The sequence below is a fragment of the Rhinoderma darwinii genome, chromosome 2, assembly GCF_050947455.1.
Source record: "Rhinoderma darwinii isolate aRhiDar2 chromosome 2, aRhiDar2.hap1, whole genome shotgun sequence".
In the NCBI taxonomy this organism is placed as follows: domain Eukaryota; kingdom Metazoa; phylum Chordata; class Amphibia; order Anura; family Rhinodermatidae; genus Rhinoderma; species Rhinoderma darwinii.
The window spans coordinates 70,900,599-70,922,440 of NC_134688.1; the positions used below are offsets into that span (position 1 = coordinate 70,900,599).

Below are 21,842 nucleotides of genomic sequence, written 5' to 3' on the forward strand. Positions count from 1 at the left end.
TCCCTCTTATTGCTCTTATTAATAAATTGTTTTATTTAGCAGTTTTCTTCCATTGGTCATGATAGTAAGAGGTTGGTGACAATGCCTGATATTACCTACCAAAAGCAACAATCCGCCTTAGAGCCTGTTCACATCAGCGTTGTCCTTCCGTTGAGGGGTTCCGTCTGAGCTTTCCATCGGGTTAACCCCTCAAAGGAAAGGCAAACAGAAACCCTAGTCGACTGCGCTATTGATTCTGTCAAAACAACGGAACCCTGTCACAACGGTGACAAACGTAAACCTTTAGCAACGTTTCCATCACCATTGAGATCAATGGTGATGCAAACGGAACCTAAGGTTTCTGTTTGCCTTTTCGTCGAGGGGTTAACCCGACCGAAACCTCAGACGGAACCCCTCCGAGCACTGAGACCCCCCACCTAAAACAAAGTATCAGAAGCGCTCGGGTGAGCGCTGTGCCACTTCGTTTCTGGTCTGCTTTTCTCGGAAAGTCGAGCAGTTGGTGTACGTGCCCACAGACTTTCTATTGAGTCCGTACACCAAAAACTCGTCTTTCCGAGAAAAGCAGATCAGAAACAAAGCGACTCAGCACTCATCCCCCCCACTTCTGTTCCTTTGTTTTAGCGATCGATTGGGGTCCCCCCACCAATCAAAACTTCTGACATGTCACTATGACGTCAGAAGTTTTTGAACGTTTAGTTACCTTTTAGAAATGTCTTTCTTTATTGAGTTGCCAGAACGGTCTATTTATAACAGTATCAGACATACTTGACCTAAAGTGTCTCGTGGCTACAGTGAAAGATAAATCCTATTATATGTGGAATTTGCATACAGTTATCTTTTAATTTGGGTGACGTTTGATACCGTATATTTCCAGCATTTCCTTACAGCAGATACAGGTGCAGCTTGTGCTTCAGACTGGCTAATGTACTGCACGTTCTTGACCTGGTACAATATTGTATCACTATGGAATGTGGAGCCTGGAGGTCTAGCACATTCCTAGTACAGTCTCATAGCACAAAGTCAAGTATACTAAACCACCAATGACTAAAATGACCAAAAGAAATGAATTATGTGTTATTTACTATATGTGGAATTCCATTGGAGGCTTTGCTTGTGTGTATGTACCTGAGCATATGAGGCACTTATACCCTATCGTTTATCATTCTTTTCCATTTAAAATGGATAAAAAAATTCTGTGCTCATTGACTTTATACTATATCTTTATAGGCGTCTATCTATCTATCTATCTATCTATCTATCTATCTATCTATCTATCTATCTATCTATCTATCTATCTATCTATCTATCTATCTATCTATCTATCCTCATATCTATCTATCTATCTATCTATCTATCTATCTATCTATCTATCTATCTATCTATCTATCTATCTATCTATCTATCTATCATCTATCTATCTATCTATCTATCTATCTATCTATCTATCTATCTATCTATCTATCTATCTATCTATCTATCTATCTATCATCTATCTATCCTCATATCTATCTATCTATCTATCTATCTATCTATCTATCTATCTATCTATCTATCTATCGATCGATCGATCTATCTATCTATCTATCATCTATCTATCTATCTATCTATCTATCTATCTATCTATCTATCTATCTATCTATCTATCTATCTATCTATCTATCTATCTCATATCTATCTATCTATCCTCATATCTATCTATCTATCTATCTATCTATCTATCTATCTATCTATCTATCTATCTATCTATCTATCTATCTATCTATCTATCTATCTATCTATCTATCTATCTATCTATAAGAAAAATCCCACAACTGGCTGAATATAAATAAAAAATGTACATGTTTAATTGATAAATGATTAATTGATGAATGATTACACAAATAAACTAATTTCTCATGTTTATTTATAATATATGGCTTAGAGCTCTTAAATGATTTATAATAAGTAAGCTGTGAACTGTAATTCTCTAGGGACCTCTAGTGGATGAGTTGAATATTATTTCTTTCCAAATTTTTGTTTTCTACGTTTCCATTTAATCTAATTTTGCATTATAACTAAAGCTATGTTCACACCTGCATTGCTGTTACGTTGTTCTGCTTCTTCAGAGGAGCAGAACAAGGGAATAACGAAACCAAGGGTTCCATTGCACAACGGACACCGCCAGTTTCTGACAGATCCGATTGACTTTAATGGGTTCCAACAGCTTTCCATCGGGGTGTCCGTGATTTTACAGGACGCAATAACGCAATAACTGAGACTCCGACGCAGATTTGAACAGAGCCAAAAAAACACAGTATTAACAACATACCAAGTCAATGTAGAAACTTCACTGCTTGTATTCACCACTTGGAAGTAAGAAGAGAAATACTGTACAGTGACACATTATAACCAATTGAATGAATTAAATAAAAATTGTATTATTATTATTATTATTATTATTATTATTATTATTATTATTATTATTATTATGTTATATTTAATAAAAACAATAACATAAAAACCTTGCCTTTTTTTTAAATAGTACCTTTCTTTTTCGTTCAATTACTTCTAGCTAAATATTTTGCTATTAATAGCTTGAAGCATAGCTATATTGGGGGTCTCCTGTGTATGCTAAGGAAAAGACCACAGTGTTGCTGTCTGATGAATAAAGACTTAATTTTGATAAACTGACCAATATAAGTGAATACACCATTCAGTTATACACCATTCAGTTATACACCATTCAGTTATACACCATTCAGTTATACACCATTCAGTTATACACCATTCAGTTATACACCATTCAGTTATACACCATTCAGTTATACACCATTCAGTTATACACCATTCAGTTATACACCATTCAGTTATACACCATTCAGTTATACACCATTCAGTTATACACCATTCTGTTATACACCTCTCAGTTATACACCATTCAGTTATACACCATTCAGTTATACACCATTCAGTTATACACCATTCAGTTATACACCATTCAGTTATACAACATTCAGTTATACACCATTCAGTTATACACCATTCAGTTATACACCTCTCAGTTATACAACATTCAGTTATACACCATTCAGTTATACACCATTCAGTTATACACCATTCAGTTATACACCATTCAGTTATACAACATTCAGTTATACACCATTCAGTTATACAACATTCAGTTATACACCATTCAGTTATACACCATTCAGTTATACACCATTCAGTTATACACCATTCAGTTATACACCATTCAGTTATACACCATTCAGTTATACAACATTCAGTTATACACCATTCAGTTATACACCATTCAGTTATACACTATTGAGTTATACAACATTCAGTTATACACCATTCAGTTATACAACATTCAGTTATACACCATTCAGTTATACACCATTCAGTTATACACCATTCAGTTATACACTATTGAGTTATACAACATTCAGTTATACACCATTCAGTTATACAACATTCAGTTATACACCATTCAGTTATACACCATTCAGTTATACACCATTCAGTTATACACCATTCAGTTATACACTATTGAGTTATACAACATTCAGTTATACACCATTCAGTTATACAACATTCAGTTATACACCATTCAGTTATACACCATTCAGTTATACACCATTCAGTTATACACCATTCAGTTATACACCATTCAGTTATACAACATTCAGTTATACACCATTCAGTTATACACCATTCAGTTATACACTATTGAGTTATACAACATTCAGTTATACACCATTCAGTTATACAACATTCAGTTATACACCATTCAGTTATACACCATTCAGTTATACACCATTCAGTTATACAACATTCAGTTATACACCATTCAGTTATACAGAAAAATAAAAACGTTCTGGCTCTTAGAATAAGGTAACACAAAAAGTTAATGATTTTTTACAAAAAGTATTTTATTGTGCAAACGCCATAAGACATAAAAAAAACTATAAACATCTGGTATCGCCGTAATCGTATCGCCCCGCAGAATAAAGTGAATATGTCATTTATAGCGCACGGTGAACGCTGTAAAAAAAATAGAATGAAAAAACAATAGCAGAATTGCTGTTTTTTAGTCACCACGCCACTTAAAAATAGAATAAAAACGGATCAAAAAGTCGCATGCACCCCATGAAAACTACAATGAATTCCTCAATGGGTCTAGTTTCCAAAATGGGGTCACTTTTGGGGGGTTTCCACTGTTTTGGCAGGCCTCAAAAAAGGCCTCAAAATCCACTAGGTGCCCCTTTGCTTCGGAGGCCGGTGCTTCAGTCCATTACCGCACTAGGGCCACATGTGGGATATTTCTCAAAACTGCAGAATCTGGGCATTAAGTGTTAAGTTGCGTTTCTCTGGTAAAACCTTTTGTGTTATAAATAAAATGGTATAAAAAGGATTTTCTGGCAAAAATTTTTTTTACATTTCACCTCTACTTTGCTCTAAATTCCTGTGAAACACCTAAAGGGTTTATAAACTTTCTATACGCTGTTGTGAATACTTTGAGGGGGTCTAGTTTCTAGAATGGGGTGTTTCATAGGGGTGTCTAATATATAGGTCCCTCAAAGCAACTTCAGATCTGAACTGGAACCTAAAAAAATGAATAAATTAGGCAATGCTTCGCTTCTTACATTATACTGATAACGAGCCGTGCCCACCCTGAGATGACCCCAGTTTTGACAGTTTGTATAAACGGAGACCCCTATTAGACCGTTTCAGTGCCCGGTTTGCCCAAGCATACACCCCGGAGGAGTGTGTTTCTATTGAAGAGTCCTTGGTAAATTTTAAAGGGAGGCTTCAATTCCGCCAGTACCTGCCGAGTAAGAGGGCAAGGTATGGTGTGAAGATGTATAAGCTGTGCGAGAGTGCATCAGGGTGTACCTACAAATTTAGGACAGCAGTATTCAACCCCCAGAATGCCCCCCCCCCCTTACTGGGAGTTAATACAAAAATTGTGTGGGATTTGGTGCACCCACTGCTGGACCAGGGTTACCACCTCTACCTGGATTATTTTTATACCAGCGTCCCACTTTTCAAGTGCCTCGCTTCCAGAAGTCCTGCGGCATGCGGCACCGCTAGAAGAAATCTGAGAGGCCTCCCTAAGACTCTGCTTGGGCAAACACTCAGAAGGGGTGAGAGCAGGGCACAATCTAGCAGCAACATATTGTGTGTCAAGTACAAGAACAAGAGAGATGTCACACCAGTACCCATGTACCTGTACGAGATACCAGTACAGAGACCCCCAAACCAGACTGCATCCTGGACTACAATAGGTACATGGGAGGGGTGGACTTGCCAGATCAAGTCCTGAAGCCCTACAGCGCCATGCGGTGTGGTATAAGGAGCTGGCCGTGCACATCATACTGGTGGAATTGTACAATGCGTATGTGCTACGTCGATTTACAGGCCAGAGGGGAACTTTCCTGGAATTTCAAGAGGTGGTTATCAAGAACCTAATCTTTAGGGACCAAGAAGGGGGGGGGGGGGCACCCAGTACTTCTGGAAGCGAGGCCACACGCATCGTACCAGGCAACACTTTCCAGGAGAAGTTCCCCAAACTGGCAAGAAGGGAAAAAGTCAAAAGAGGTGCAAAGTCTGCTATAAGAGGGGGATAAGGCAGGACACGATATATCAATGTGACATGTGTCCCGAAAAACCAGAGCTCTGTATGAAAGAGTGTTTTAAAATTTATCATACATCCCTTGGTTTTTAATTTACCCCAGTTTTACTTACCCTGATGCACTCCGCACAGCTTATACCTCACATCTTTCCCTTCTGAGCCCTGCTGTGTGCCCAGGCAGTTGATAACAGCCACATTGAGAGTATTGCCATACCCGTGAGAACCCACATTACAGTTTATGGGGTGTATGTCTCCAGTCAAAATGCTCACTACACCTCTAGATGAATGCCTTAAGGGGGTAGTTCTTAAAACGGGGTCACTTCTTGCTGGTTTCAACTGTACTGGTACCTCAGGGGTTTCTACATACATGACTTCTCATCAGAAAATAGGCCAAATGGTGGTCCTTTCCTTCTGAGCCCTCCCATGGGCCCAAACGGCAGTTTATCGCCACAAATGGGGTATTGATGCACTCCGGACAAATTGGGCAAAAAATTGAGTATTTTATTTCTTGTGAAAATAAGAACTTTTAAGCTAAAACTACATATTATTGGAAAAAATATATATTTTTTTAAATTCCCAGCCCAATTCAAATAAGTTCTGTGAAGAAACTATGGAATCTAAATGGTCACATTACCCATAAATGAATTCCTTGAGGGGTGTAGTTTCCAAAATTGGGTTACTTCTGGTGGATTTCCATTGCTTTGATACCTCTGGGGCTCTGCAAATGCGACATGGCACCCGAAAACCAAACCGGTAAAATCTGCACTCCAAAGAACACACAGCGCTCCTTCCCTTCTGAGGCCTCCTATGGGCCCAAACGGCAGTTTATCGCCACAGATGGGGTATTGATGCACTCAGGAGAAATTGGGCAACAAAATGGGGTATTTTGTTCCCTGTGAAAATAAGAATTTTTTATACAAAATGACATCTTATTGGAAAAAATTTATTTTTTTTCATTTCACAGCCCAATTCAAATAGGTGCTGTGAAAAAACTGTGTGGTCAAAATGGTAACAACAACCATATATGAATTCCTAGAGGGGTGTAGTTTCCAAAATGAGGTCACTTCTGGTGGGTTTCTATTGCTTTGGTACCTCTGGGGCTCTGCAAATGCGACATGGCACCCGAAAACCAAACAGGTAAAATATGCACTCCAAAGAACACACAGCGCTCCTTCCCTTCTGAGGCCTCCCATGGGCCCAAACGGCAGTTTATCGCCACAGATGGGGTATTGATGCACTCAGGAGAAATTGGGCAACAAAATGGGGTATTTTGTTCCCTGTGAAAATAAGAAATTTTTATACAAAATGACATCTTATTGGAAAAAATTACATTTTTTTTCATTTCACAGCCCAATTCAAATAGGTGCTGTGAAAAAACTGTGTGGTCAAAATGGTAACAACAACCATATATGAATTCCTTGAGGGGTGTAGTTTCCAAAATGGGGTCACTTCTGGTGGGTTTCTATTGCTTTGGTACCTCTGGGGCTCTGCAAATGCGACATGGCACCCGAAAACCAAACCGGTAAAATCTGCACTCCAAAGAACACACAGCGCTCCTTCCCTTCTGAGGCCTCCCATGGTCCCAAACGGCAGTTTATCGCCACAGATGGGGTATTGATGCACTCAGGAGAAATTGGGCAACAAAATGGGGTATTTTGTTCCCTGTGAAAATAAGAAATTTTTATACAAAATGACATCTTATTGGAAAAAATTACATTCTTTTTCATTTCACAGCCCAATTCAAATAGGTGCTGTGACAAAACTGTGTGGTCAAAATGGTAACAACAACCATATATGAATTCCTTGAGGGGTGTAGTTTCCAAAATGGGGTCACTTCTGGTGGGTTTCTATTGCTTTGGTACCTCTGGGGCTCTGCAAATGCGACATGGCACCCGAAAACCAAACCGGTAAAATCTGCACTCCAAAGAACACACAGCGCTCCTTCCCTTCTGAGGCCTCCTATGGGCCCAAACGGCAGTTTATCGCCACAGATGGGGTATTGATGCACTAAGGAGAAATTGGGAAACAAAATGGGGTATTTTGTTCCCTGTGAAAATAAGAAATTTTTATACAAAATGACATCTTATTGGAAAAAATTAAATTTTTTTCATTTCACAGCCCAATTCAAATAGGTGCTGTGAAAAAACTGTGTGGTCAAAATGGTAACAACAACCATATATGAATTCCTTGAGGGGTGTAGTTTCCAAAATGGGGTCACTTCTGGTGGGTTTCTATTGCTTTGGTACCTCTGGGGCTCTGCAAATGCGAGATGGCACCCGAAAACCAATGCAGCAAAATCTGGACTCCAACAAACACATAGCGCTCGTTTCAATCTGAGCCCTCCCATGGGCCCAAACGGCAGTTTATCAGCACAAATGGGGTATTGCCGCACTAAGGACAAGTTGGGCAACAAAATGGGGTATTTTGTTCCCCGTGAAAATAAGAAATTTTGATCACAAATGACATCTTATTGGAAAAAATTTCATTTTTTTAATTTCATAGCCCAATTCAAATAGGTGCTGTGAAAAAACTGTGCGGTCAAAATGATAACAACAACCGTAAATTAATTCCTTGAGGGGTGTAGTTTCCAAAATGGGGTCATTGGGGGATTCCTACTGTTTTGGCACCTCAACACCTCTTCAAACCTGGCATGGTGCCTAAAATATATTATAATAAAAAAGAGGCCTCAAAATGCACTAGGTGCTTCTTTGCTTCTGAGGCTTGTGTTTTAGTCCACGAGCACACTAGAGCCACATGTGGGACATTTCTAAAAACTGCAGAATCTCGACAATACATATTTAGTAGTATTTCTCTGGTAAAACCTTCTGTGTTTCAGAAAGAAAATTTAATAAAATTGAAATTCAGCAAGAAAAATGAAATTTGCAAATTTCACCTCAACATAGTTTTAATTCCTGTGAAATGGCTGAAGGGTTAAAAAAAAACTTTCTAAATGCTGTTTTGAATACGTTGAGGGGTCTAGTTTTTAAAGTGGGGTGTTTTATGGGGGTTTCTAATACATAGGCCCCTCAAAGCCACTTCAGAACTGAACAGGTACCTTAAAAAAAAGACTTTTGAAATTTTCTTAAGAATATGAAAAATTGCTGTTTATGTCCTAAGCCTTGCAACATCCAAAAAAAAAAGAATGTTCAAAAAACGATGCCAATCTAAAGTAGACATATGGGAAATGTGAACTAGTAACTATTTTGCGTGGTATAACCGTCTGTTTTACAAGCAGATGCATTTAAATTATGAAAAATGCTATTTTTTCAAAATATTCTCTAAATTTTGCAATTTTTCACCAATAAACACTGAATATATCGACCAAATTTTACCACTAACATGAAGCCCAATGTGTCACGAGAAAACAATGTCAGAATCGCTTGGATAGGTTTAAACATTATTATTACAACATAATGTGAAATATGTCAGATTTGAAAAATGGGCTCTGAGCCTTAAGGCCAAAACTAGGCTGCGTCTTTAAGGGGTTAACACCCCGAAGGGCACTTTGAGTACCTGGTGATGCCCTCCGGTCTATGTAATGCGCCAGCTGTGTTCCAGACTTTCATAAATGATATTTTTAGAGACTATCTGGGGCTGTTCTTTGTGGTATACTTAGATGACATTTTGGTGTTTTCCAAAGACTGGCACTCGCACGTCAAACATGTCAGGACTGTCCTCCACATTCTCAGGGAGAAGAATTTGTTCGCTAAATTTGAAAAATTTAGTTTTGGTACTCAAGAGATGTCTTTCTTGGGACACATCCTTACCCCTGAGGATTTCCGCATGGATCCTGCCATGGTCCAGGCGGTATCTGACTGGGATCGGCATGCTTCCCTGACAGCCCTCCAAAGGTTTTTAGGGTTCGCAAATTATTACAGACGTTTTATGCTAAATTTTTCAGTTATCACCAAACCCCTTACTGACTTCACCCGTAAAGGTGCGGATCTCCTCCACTGGTCTCTGGAGGCAGTCCGAGCCTTTGAGCTCCTTAAAGGGTGCTTTTCTTCCGCCCCGGTACTAATCCAACCGGATCAAGCTCAATCCTTTATTGTGGAGGTGGATGCTTCCGAGGTGGGTGTGGGAGCAATATTGTCTCAAGGTCCTACTTCTCACACTCACCTCCGACCCTGTGCCTTCTTTTCCCGTAAGTTCTCTCCCACTGAGCAAAATTACGATGTGGGTAATCGGGAACTACTGGCCATCAAATGGGCTTTGGAGGAATGGCGCCATTTTCTCGAAGGGTCAAGACATCGGGTCACGGTCTTTCTAGAATCAGCCAAGAGATTCAACCCTTGACCGGCTAGATGGGCTCTATTTTTTACCAGGTTCAACTTTGTTGTTACCTACATTCCTGGGTCAAAGAATATTAAAGCGGATGCTCTGTCCCATAGTTTTCTGGCCACCCCTCCGCCTGAGACCAAACCCGAAGAAGTATTGCTTCCTGGTGCGGTAGTGGCAACTGTAGACTCTGACCTGGCCACAGAGATCACGGCCAGCCAGGACTCTGCCACTGAAGCCCTTCCAGAGTGCAAATTGTTTGTACCCCTAAACCTCCGGCTGAGGCTCCTCCAGGAGTGTCATGACTCAGTCCTGTCAGGTCACCCAGGCATCTCTGGTACTAGGGACCTCGTCACTCATGGTTTCTGGTGGCTAGGGCTGCTACGGGATGTCCGAGCCTACGTGGTTTCATGTGAGACCTGCGCCCGGTCTAAAACTCCCAGATCCCGACCTGCAGGCTTGCTGTGTCCTTTGCCGGTGCCCCAAGGACCCTGGACCCATCTAGCCATGGATTTTATCACCAATCTCCCTTCGTCCCAGGGCAGGTCGGTGATCTGATTAGTGGTAGACCGGTTTAGTAAAATGGCCCACTTCATTCCCCTGAAGAAATTGCCCAATGCTAAAGAGCTAGTTAACCTCTTTATTAAACATATTTTACGTTTGCACGGGGTACCTTTTAACATCATCTCTGATAGGGGGGTCGAATTTGTATAGTTTTTTTGGAGGGCGTTCTGCGAGCAGTTAGGACTAGACTTGTCCTTTTCATCGGCCTTCCATCCAGAAACTAATGGCCAGACTGAGAGGACCAATCAGTCTCTGGAACAGTATCTCATATGTTTCGTGGCCGGATAAATGGTTCAGGTTTTTGGAGCTTGCGGAATTTGCCCTCAATAATCACATCAGCACATCGTCAGGAGTTTCTCCATTCTTTGCTAATTATGGTTTTAATCCCCGGTTTTCTTCATTTTCCCCATGTGTATCAGATAACCCTGAAGTCGAGCTTCTCACTGGGAATTTGAGGGTCATCTGGGACCAGGTCCAGAGTAATCTCAGGGCAGCCCAGGACCACCAGCGGCTTCAAGCCAATAAAAGGCGTTCGGCTAATCCTGATTTCTTGGTGGGAGATCGGGTTTGGTTATCTTCCAAGAACCTCTGCCTGAGGGCACCCTCAAGAAAGCTCGCCTCCAGGTACATCGGTCCTTATGAAGTCATGGAGAGGATCAACCCAGTCTCCTTCCGCTTAAAATTGCCCCCCTCCTTCCGCATCCACGATGTGTTTCATTCCTCCCTTCTGAAAAGATTTGTTCCCCCCATCCTTCCCATAGGGAAACCCCACGTCCCAGTATTGACACCCGAGGGACAGGAGTCCGAGGTGGCCAGGTTGCTGGACAGTAGAAAGGTTCAGGGGTCTATCCAGTACCTGGTCCATTGGAAAGGATATGGTCCAGAGGAGAGGACTTGGGTCCCAGTCCGAGATATCCACGTTCGAACCCTTATAAAAAACGTTCATAAAAAGTTTCCGAATAAACCTGGTTCGGGGGTTGAGGGTCCAGTGGCCTCTCGTAAAAAGGGGGGTACTGTCACGTACTCTCTGCCTGCGGCTCCCTCAGTCTCCAGGACATCGAGAGTTACTCGCTCGGGCGTCGCCCGGCCTGGCAGACTGAGACAGTCTGCTGCCAATAGGAGCTCAGGAGCGTCAAGCCAATCAAAGCCTGGCTGATGTTCCTGAAATCTCGCCCTCTCCTTATTTAGTTTAGCCTGGGATAGTTGGCCTTTGTCCGTAATTAGAGTTTCCTTGCCTGGTGCTTTCCCTTGTTTCAGACTCCCCTGAGCGACTTGCTTTTTCACTTCTTGTGACCTGACCTCGGCTGGACTCCTGACTTTTCTTTGCCTACTGACTTTTGTTTTTTCCGCACTCTCCCGGTTTGACCCTGCCTGACTCCGCCTTTTGCGCCCGGACTTGTCCACGGCGCAATTGCCCTGCCTCTACCTCCGTGTACTTCCCAGGTGACCCTTTGTTATTTTGTACTGTCTCTCTCTTATTTGTTTGTCAGTTTCACTTGTACAAGTATAGGGCCGCCCAGTTGTGCGCCGTTGTTTAGGTCGGGTCGTACAAGTAGGTAGGGACAGAGGTTTGGGAAGAACAGGGATCTCACTGTTTACTGTGTATTTGTTCATGACATTTGCCATGTAAAAAAACTGGAGTTAAAAAAAAGTTTCACTAAGTTTCAGGCTGCAATCTTCATTCCTTTATTTATGTTCAGACCCCCTGATGTGTGGTTTGAAACCTGATGCTAGTTTTAGACTTTTCTCTAGTGGGCATGTTTCTTACAGTAATACATGCTGAATATGAGTTCGGTGTGTCCAGGATGTTGGTGCCTTCACTATAACCAATGGCGGATTAAGTAGACCATGGGCCCTGGGCTGTTCCACAAGCTTGGGCCCCTTCTCCACCACCGCCCTGCCAGACGTATCTATATTAAACACCACCTTTCTGTGTGAGCATTGACAAATGAGTGCTACGATTCCCCTTGTCAAAGGGCTGTGTCCCTACATACTGACAGTCTCCAACCATTGCTGACAGTATCACAATGTGTAGGGACACATCCTCCTGACAAGGGGAATGGTAACACGCATTTGTCTATTAGTCCTGGGCACACAAAGGCTTTATGTGGAATACAAGGATTTCCGATAACAGACATGTCAGGAGAGGTGACAGATCTATAAATACAATGACTCACAGGTGATGTCTTCACTGATGGGTCGTTCTCTTTTCTTCTCCATCTGACACAGACTGTTATATCTCCTGATGACTGCAGAGTTTCCTGATGAGAAATCTTTTCCCCTTGATTCTGTAGCCATTTTCAGCGTCTAAAGCAACATAAAAATTAAGAAATGAAACACACTAAATTGTCTTATACCCCAGACCCCTAAGCAAATTAAGACCCCAGGCCCATACATTAACTCCAACCAATAAATTCAGTCCCCAAGGGGTAACTAAACTTTTAAAAAACATTTGGCATGTCATAGTTAGAGTGATATGTCAGAAGTTTAGATTGATGGGGGTCCCAGCATTGAGACCACCACCGATCACTAAAACAAAGCAGCAGGAGTGCTCGGGTGAGCGTTGTTCCACTTAATTGCTGATTGTCTTTCCTCGGCGAGGTGTACGGACTCATAGACTTTCTGTTGTGCCCATACACCGCTTGCTCGGCTATCAGAGGAAAGACAATCAGAAACAAAGAGGAACAGCACTCACCTGAGCGCTTCTGCCACTTTGTTTTAGCGATTGGTGGGGTCTCAGTGCCCAGACCCCCACCGATTAGAACATTTGACATGTCACTAAGACATGTAATTTAAAAAAAAAAAGTTTAGTTGGTTACCCTTTAAGCAGTCAGACACCCCTCTCCAGTGCATCTGACTGACTGCTGAGTGCTCTATGGGTGGGGTCTAAGCGTCTGACACATATGGCTCTGGGGGGGAAGGAGTTATCCCCCTATAGAACCCTCAGCAGTCAATCAGACGTTCTGACCCCCCCTTGCAATATAATAACTACTGAGGGCTCTATGGGGGAGATTATACTGCAAGAGGGGGAGGGTTGTGAAATGTTAAACTAAACAGCCTATATACAATTCACACTAACACCACACACTATATATTCCAACCACACACACTACACGCACACACTATATAGACTTACATTATAGACACTATAAACTCTATAGACACAGCACACACTATATAGACTATACACACAGCACACACTATATACACAGCACACACTATATGTACAGCACACACTATATACACAGCACACACTATATACACAGTACACAATATATACACAGCTCACACTATATAGACTTACATTATGTTCCCTACACACACACACACACACACACACACACTTACCAGAAACTCTTCCTCTTGCGGTGCTTGTCTCTGGCAGCCTTCAGGACCTTAATCATGTGACTGTGACGTTACCACAGGTCCTTCACCTTCTAGTTGCAGTTTTGCCGTTATCAGGCAGCTGCTGGAGGTTTAGACAGGAGGGACAGTGTACAGCTGCACAGAAGAGCAGACTGTCAGGGAGACTCCAGCACCTGCCCATCACAATCTCTGACAGTCTGCTCTCTACAGCTGATGTGCTGTGCCCCTGTTCCCTGGCCGCAATTGACTCCCCCTGCACATCCCCCCTCCTCCTCTTCATCAGCACGTGGGACCGATGACCGCTAGAATGCGGCCGGCAGCAGCCCTGGATAGTTTTTTTTAACTTGTGTGCGGTTTGGGCGGCCATGGGCCCCCTGGGAGCCTTGGGCCCCGGGCGGCCGCCCGAACCACCCATATGAGGATCCGCCACTGACTATAACTCTCATGTATCAGCACAGCTTCGTCCATGTACTGCTTTCTACTTCTAATACTGCCTCTATCTAATCTCCTCTAAAGGGGCATATCCATGGGGGGTGCAGAGGTAGCAATCGCAAGCGGGCCCTGTTGTCTGAGGGGACCACATAAAAGTACATCAGCAGTATAAATGGCACATTTTAAGCGGAGTGGGGCTGTTACAGATTTAATAAATTAATCAAGTTACCCCTCTGCTCCTCTCTATTGTGCACAGGGCCAGATTATCATTGGAGCTCCAACTCCAGGCCATACTTTCCCACCGGCTCAGTAAGGGCCCCGCTGCCTGGCCCCTTTCTATCGACATACAACTTCCCCAGCGTGTATACACAGATGTATGTAAAGATACATAAAGTGGTTGGTTATGTATCTATGCATAAACAGATACAGATAGGGCAACATTGCAGGCTGGAAACTTGCGTTGTGCCCCAGCTCCCTCACAAGTAATTACTGACCTCACCAACGTCACGTGACTATTGTGACATGACATCGCTTGACGTTGCTTGGCCGCTGTGGGAATACAATACGCCAAAAGGCAGGCCTCGTCTCTATTGTAGCATGGAGGCAGTACCGCCATGGCAACAGCAGCCAGGGCCGTTATCAAGCAGAGCAAAGGCCGCACCGCGCCAGTTATTAAAGTGCCCCATCTGTTTATTTTTTTTTTTGCATCAGGCGGAGGGTAAAGGGAAGCTGTGGTGTTCGAGAGTGAGTACACTGCTGGTATGGCTATTATATAATGTTCTTAAAATAAATAAATAAATATATATATATATATATATATATATATATATATATATATATATATATTGTGAAGGAAATAAGTATTTGATCCCTTGCTGATTTTGTAAGTTTTCCCACTGTCAAAGACATGAACAGTCTAGAATTTTTAGGCTAGGTTAATTTTACCAGTGAGAGATAGATTATATTTAAAAAAAAAAAGAAAATCACATTGTCAAAATTATATATATTTATTTGCATTGTGCACAGAGAAATAAGTATTTGATCCCCTACCAACCATTAAGAGTTCAGCCTCCTCCAGACCAGTTACACGCTCCAAATCAACTTGGTGCCTGCATTAAAGACAGCTGTCTTAAATGGTCACCTGTATAAAAGACTCTTGTCCACAGACTCAATTAATCAGTCTGACTCTAACCTCTACAACATGGGCAAGACCAAAGAGCTTTATAAGGACGTCAGGGACAAGATCATAGACCTGCACAAGGCTGGAATGGGCTACAAAACCATAAGTAAGACGCTGGGTGAGAAGGAGACAACTGTTGGTGCAATAGTAAGAAAATGGAAGACATACAAAATGACTGTCAATCGACATCGATCTGGGGCTCCATGCAAAATCTCACCTCGTGGGGTATCCTTGATCCTGAGGAAGGTGATAGCTCAGCCGAAAACTACACGGGTGGAACTTGTTAATGATCTCAGAGCAGCTGGGACCACAGTCACCAAGAAAACCATTGGTAACACATTACGCCGTAATGGATTAAAATCCTGCAGTGCCCGCAAGTTCCTCCTGCTCAAGAAGGCACATGTACAGGCCTGTCTGAAGTTTGCAAATGAACATCTGGATGATTCTGAGAGTGATTGGGAGAAGGTGCTGTGGTCAGATGAGACAAAAATTGAGCTCTTTGGCATTGACTCAACTCGCCGTGTTTGGAGGAAGAGAAATGCTGCCTATGACCCAAAGAACACCGTCCCCACTGTCAAGCATGGAGGTGGAAACATTATGTTTTGGGTGTGTTTCTCTGCAAAGGGCACAGGACTACTTCACCGCATCAATGAGAGAATGGATAGAGCTATGTACCGTCAAATCCTGAGTGACAACCTCCTTCCCTCCACCAGGACATGAAAAATGGCTCGTGGCTGGGTCTTCCAGCACGACAATGACTCGAAACATACAGCCAAGGCAACAAAGGAGTGGCTCAAAAAGAAGCACAAAGGAACAGTGTCATCACAAATAATTTTTTTATATGTTAAAGATGTTAGTGCTTTAATAAAAACGTTTATTTTCATTTGTGTGTTTGTGTTTTACTGTTTCTTATTTTTACACTTTTTCTTCCCTATGGGGGCTGCCATTTTTTGTTCCATTTCTGTGTGTGTCGATTAACGACACACACAGACATGGAATACGGCAGCCACAGTCCCATAGGGACTGCGAACGGCTCCCGTCCCATTGACTGCCGTGTACGGCGTCTGTGTGGGAACTGCGCATGCGCCGCTCCCACACAGTCCTATTCGAAATTGGCGCCGTCCGGCGCCATTTTCCTGTGGACCGGAAGTCGCGGCCGGACAGTAATATTACTACTTCCGGTCGCGGCTTCCGGACTTGTGCACATGGAACAGCGGCAGCAAAGGGAGCGGACGGGCCGGAGGGAGCCGCGGCGGCAGGAGCAGGTAAGAGATTTCAATGTATGTTAGTGTTTGTGTGTGTTTACTACTGTATGTAAACCTACTACACTATGGGTTACCTCAAAAAATGGCGACACACAGTGTAGGAGGTTAAACCTTTCAAACCCCTCGTTTATCCCGGCACTAGCCAGGATAAAGGAGGGGGGGATGCTGAGAGCTCACTAGAGCGAGGGCTTTTAACCCAATGTTGCAATGCTGCAATTTTGGGAACTAGCTCCATCTAGTGACCAAAAATGGGTAGTATTATAAATTTGAAAAAATTTATAATATTTCCTGACTCGCGAAAAAAATAAAAAAAATTTGAACAATGTTTAATCACCCACACACTAAATGTTTAATTTTTAAAAAAAAAACATGTTTTTCTGGCAACACATTCCCTTTAAGGTCATGGAGTGGCCTAGCCAGTCTCCAGACCTTAATCCCATCGAAAACTTATGGAGGGAGCTGAAGATCCGAGTTGCCAAGCGACAGCCTCGAAATCTTAATGATTTACAGATGATCTGCAAAGAGGAGTGGGCCAAAATTCCATCTAACATGTGTGCAAACCTCATCATCATCTATCAAAAACGTCTGACTGCTGTGCTTGCCAACAAGGGTTTTGCCACCAAGTATTAAGTCTTGTTTGCCAAAGGGATCAAATACTTATTTCTCTGTGCACAATGCAAATAAATATATATAATTTTGACTATGTGATTTTTTTTTTTTTTTATATAATCTATCTCTCACTGGTAAAATTAACCTAGCCTAAAAATTCTAGACTGTTCATGTCTTTGACAGTGGGCAAACTTACAAAATCAGCAAGGGATCAAATACTTATTTCCTTCACTGTATATATATATATATATATATATATATATATATATATATATATATATACATATATAAAAATATGTTTTGTCAGGAAGCCCTACAGTCTTCAGAAGAAATTGTTATGCCAATCTGGGCTGGATGGGGAAGAAAAGGACAGAGAACATCTACAATTAGAGCAAATGTCACCTGTAAATCACTGGATTTATAGAGGAGCTGTCACCTCTCCTGACGTCTGTTATAGTAAATATTTGTATTCCACATTGGATAACAATAATGGAGTATCTACTTTCTATTGTGACATCCCTCTGTTATTCCTTCTGGAAATGTATGAATGAGACGTGCACATGGAGACTTTTTGTATCACTACTAATTAAGCTACAGCTGCAGTACAAAGCAATACATTGAGTTACATGCAATCTTGTAGTCTGCAGCTGTCACTCGAAAGCCCTTTAAAAAGGGGAATGGTAATACCCAGTTATCAATGTACTCATACATTTCCAGGGGGAATAACAGAGCAATGTTCTGGGAAAAGATGCTCCAGAATTGTTATTTCATGTTGAATCCAAGTATTTGCTAAAACAGACATGTCAAGAGTGATAGGTCCTGTTTAATTTTTATGTATTCTGCCTGTAACTGCGTCTGAACAACATTGTATTCTCATGTATGATCTGTGGCGTGATAATATGTTGCAGACCGCCAGTGTAGAATTGGTGTCTGACCACTATATGTTCACTGTATGGTCTGCAAAGATATAATACTCTGCAAAGCGCTGTGTAGAACAGGTACGTGACCACCACATGATCACTGTATAGCTGTACTATCAGGGGCGTAGCTAAAGGCTCATGGGCCCCGATGCAAAAATTCTTACTGGGCCCCCCCCCCCCCCGCAAACTCCTCATGGCCGATGGTCCGCAGCTTTCAGCTGCATCGCTGGGTCTCCTAAGTGACCCAACAATGCAGCACTAGCAGCCAGGGGCGTCACTAAGGCTGGGTTCACACACCCTATTTACAGACGTAATTCGGGCGTTTTAGCATTGAATTACGTCCGAAAATGTGGCTCAAAAGCGTTGGCAAACATCTGCCTATTCACTTGAATGGGTCTTACGATGTTTTGTGCCGACTGTCATTTGTTTTTACGCGCCGCTGTCAAAAGGCGGCGCGTAAAGAAGACGCCCGCGTCAAAGAAGTGCCTGTCACTTCTTCAGACGTAAATGGAGCCGTTTTCCATGGACTCCATAGAAAAACAGCTCCAATTACGTCCGTAATGGACGCAGCGAAAGACGCCTGCACATGCCATTACGGCTGAAATTACGGTGCTGTTTTCTCCTGAAAACAGCACCGTAATTGCAGCCGTAACGGACGCTGCCGTGTGAACATACCCTCAGGGCTTAAAATGTCAGGGGAAATAGCCCCAATACATATGTGTCCGCCCAAAAAAAAGTGTGTGTATAGGAGACAGCATAGCATATCTATAGCACTACGACCCTATAAACTATGGATAGGATTAGATACAGTGGCTCAGCAGACAGTATCACACATGATAGGATTAGATACAGTGGCTCAGAAGGCAGTATCACACATGATAGGATTAGATATAGTGGCTCAGCAGACAGTATCACACATGATAGGATTAGATACAGTGGCACAGCAGACAGTATCACACATGATAGGATTAGATACAATGGCTCAGCAGACAGTATCACACAAGATAGGATTAGATACAGTGGCTCAGAAGGCAGTATCACACATGATAGGATTAGATACAGTGGCTCAGCAGACAGTATCACACATGATAGGATTAGATACAGTGGCACAGCAGACAGTATCACACATGATCGGATTAGATATAGGGCCCAGCAGACAGTATCACACAAGATATGATTAGATACAGGGCCTAGCAGACAGTATCAAACATGATTGGATTAGATACAGGGCCCAGCTCGCTGACATTGCGGCTCCAGCGCTGGACCCAGGATAGGTAAGAATAATAATTTTGCTTCTTTATGTGTTACTGGTTATTTTTGTGTGTTTGTGGTTTTTTTACAGGTTCGGTTGTTGGACTTCGGATTCGAGGACTTCAATGACGGCGTTTTTTTTATTCTCAATAAAATAGTTAATGAGGGTTGTGTTTTTTTATTTCAATAAAATATTTTTTCTATGTGCTTGTATCTTTTTAAACTTTATTATCACCGACTTAGTAATGGCCGCTGGATGATTGGCAACCTCCATTACTAAGGCGAGGCTTAATGTTAGCCGGTGCATAGGCTACACTAACCCCCATTATTACCCCGGTACCCACCGCCACAAGGAGTACTGGGAAGAGCCGGGTACGAACCAGTACCCGACCATCTGTAGTGACGGGCAGGCCGCAGGCTGGTAGTATTAGGCTGGGGAAGGTCAAAAACAGTGGCCCTTCCCACCCTGGTAATGCTGCCTGCTGCTGTGTTGTATCTGCCTGGTTATGAAAATTGGGGGGGGGACCCCACATCGTTCTTTCCAATTATTTATTTTTTTTTTTTTTTTTAAATGACATGGGGTCCCCCCCATTTTTCATAACCAGCCAGATACAATAAAGCAGCAGCAGCCTAGCATCACCAGGGTAGGAAGGGCCACTGTTTTTGGCCTTTCCCCTCCTGATAATACCAGCCTGCGGCCACCCCAGTGGCCGACCATCACTACAGATGGTCAGGTACTGGATTGTACCCGGCTCTTCCCAGCACCCCTTGTGGCGGTGGGTACCGGGGTAATAAAGGGGGTTAGTGTTAGCCTCTGCATCGGCTAACACTAAGCCCCGCCTTAGCAATGGACGCTGTCAATCAGCCGGCGGCCATTACTAAGGCGGTAGTAATATAGTTTAAAAAAAAACACAAAGACATAGAAAAAATATTTTATTGAAATAAAAAAATAACACACAACCCTCGTTAACCATTTTATTGATAATAAAAAAAAAAGCCGTCATCGAAGTAGTCCTGGAATCCGACGTAGTCCAACGACCGAACCTGTAAGAAAACACACAAAAAAAACGATTAGTAACACGTGTTAGGCTTAGATACAGGGCCCATGTGTGATACTGTCTGTGGGACCCTGTATCTGAGCCTACCACAAGGTAGACTTAGATACAGGGTCCAGCAGACAGTAATGTTATACAGTATAAGATTACTGTGTGCCGGGGCCCTGTATCTAAGCCTACAGTGTGGTAGGCTTAGATACAGGGTCCCGCAGACAGGATCACACATGGGCCATGTATCTAAGCCTACCATGTGATTGTCTTAGATACAGGGCCCAGCAGACAGGATCACACAATCTGTGATCCTGTCTCATGAGCCCCCTAAGCCTGCAACATCGTAGGCTTAAAGGGGTTGTGCAGTCCCTAAACATTGATTGCCTATCCTCAGGATAGGCCATCAATAGATGATGTGTCCGGGGTCCGTCTCCCGGGACCCGCCAATCAGCTGTTGTGAAGGGGCCGCAGCACTCGTACAAGAGCTGCTTCCCCTTCTTTTCACTACTCGCTCACACTGTGAATCGCCGACACGGATTCACAGTGTGACCGGAATGAAGTGACAGGAATGAAGGGGAGCAGCTCTCGTACGAGTGCTGCGGCCCCTTCACAACAGCTGATTGGCGGGTCCCAGGAGTCGGACCCCGCCAGTCAGGGCAACTAATCTTATCTTCCTCTTCAGCCGCGCCGGAAGTCCTGTCCTCTCGATGTTGTGCGCGGCGCATAGCGCTGTGACGTCATGCGCTGCGCACAGCGCTTGACGTCAGGACCTCCGCTGGGATCCGGAACCAGGAAGGTAAGTACAGTCTGTTACTATAGTAACAGGGGCCCGCGGCCCGAGTTACTATAGTAACTTTTTATTGATGTGGTGCGGGGGGCTGTGGGCCCCCCTGGCTTCGGTGCCCAACCGCAATTGCGACCGCTGCGACCCCTATAGCTACGCCAGTGTATGTATGTGTGTGTTTATTTTTATATATGTATATATATATATATATATATATATATATATATATATATATATATATATATATATATATATATATTTCTAGATAGATAGAAAATAGATATGATATAAATAGATAGATATTGATAAATGGAGATAAGTAGATAAAGATGGATGGATATGAGAGATAGATAGATAGATTAGATGGATAGATAGATAGATAGATAGATAGATAGATAGATAGATAGATAGATAGATAGATAGATAGATAGATAGATAGATAGATAGACAGACAGACAGACAGACAGAGACAGACAGACAGACAGACAGACAGACAGACAGACAGACAGACAGACAGATAGATAGATAGA

General features: G+C 42.6%; 1 protein-coding gene across 1 annotated transcript in view; it reads right to left on the reverse strand.

Moving 5' to 3' along the window:
• The window catches only part of POSTN (periostin), a 90,526-nt gene that overhangs the window by 68,392 nt on the left and 292 nt on the right, over window positions 1–21,842 (reverse strand). The window lies entirely within an intron of this gene.